The 1,018-nt window shown below is 46.3% G+C and overlaps 1 pseudogene; it reads right to left on the bottom strand.

Moving 5' to 3' along the window:
* Positions 1 to 321: 321 nt before the first annotated feature.
* On the bottom strand, positions 322 to 422 carry LOC130464622 (uncharacterized; annotated as a pseudogene).
* Between the last annotated feature and the right edge of the window lie 596 nt (positions 423 to 1,018).

The raw sequence follows: 1,018 nt of genomic DNA, 5'->3' as shown, positions 1-1,018 counted from the left end.
ATTCAAGCCCCAACAACGGGTGCCAACAACTTTGAGATCAAGCCCTCCTTGATCAATTTGGTGCAAAGCCACCCCTTTTGTGGGAAGAGTAATGAATCACCTCACGAACATCTCAAACAGTTCGAGCACTATTGTGACACAATCAAGCACAATGGTGTCACATCGGATTATGTGAGGTTGACATTGTTTCGGTTCTCTCTACTTGGGCGAGCAAGTGATTGGCTTGACAAGGAGGTCAAGCCCAACTCACTTCGCACTTGGACCGAAGTGACAAGTGCATTCTTAAAGAAGTTCTACTCGCATGGGAAGACGGCGGAGTGTCGCCACAAGATCCAATCCTTTGAGCAAAAGCAAGATGAGTCACTCTTCGAAGATTGGGATCGTTTCAAGGAGTACCAAAGGGAATGCCCACACCATGGGATTCCTAAATGGTTGTTGCTCCAAACATTTTACTTGGGGTTGAGTCCAAGTTCGAAGACAAGTCTTGATGCGGGCGCGGGAGGCCCCATTATGAATAAAACTGAAGATCAAATAGAGGAAATCATTGAGGATGTAGTTCAAAACTACCAATCTTAGCATGTAGGCACAAGGAATTATGATGGGAAAGGTAGAAGTGAAGATGGTAAGGGTTCGGTGTACGCCATAGAGCAAGCACAGATGATAGAGAAGCTTACCTCACGCTTGGAGAAGCTCGAAAATACACCAAGCCAATCGTCATCACCGTCTACAATCCCTCCTCCCTCGGCCACTCTTCTCTCTAAGGGGAAGGGCAAGGTTAGTTCTTATGGCTCAATGCCTCCGGGCACATTCTTTTGTGAAAATTGCCAAGACTATAGTCATTCCCCCGATGCATGCCCCTTAGTTCATAACTTGTCATTTGTGGATTATGGCCCTTCGTATGAAGGAGAGTTTGATGTAGAGTATGCTAATGCCATCAATGAGAGGTCTAGGAATGATAACCCTAACAATCCTAATTTTGCTAGGCAACCTAGAGGGCCCTCCATGTATGGTCCCCACC

The sequence above is a fragment of the Spinacia oleracea genome, chromosome 6, assembly GCF_020520425.1.
Source record: "Spinacia oleracea cultivar Varoflay chromosome 6, BTI_SOV_V1, whole genome shotgun sequence".
NCBI lineage: Eukaryota > Viridiplantae > Streptophyta > Magnoliopsida > Caryophyllales > Amaranthaceae > Spinacia > Spinacia oleracea.
Note: the sequence above shows the minus strand (reverse complement) of the source record. Positions and strands in the feature narration are given on the sequence as shown.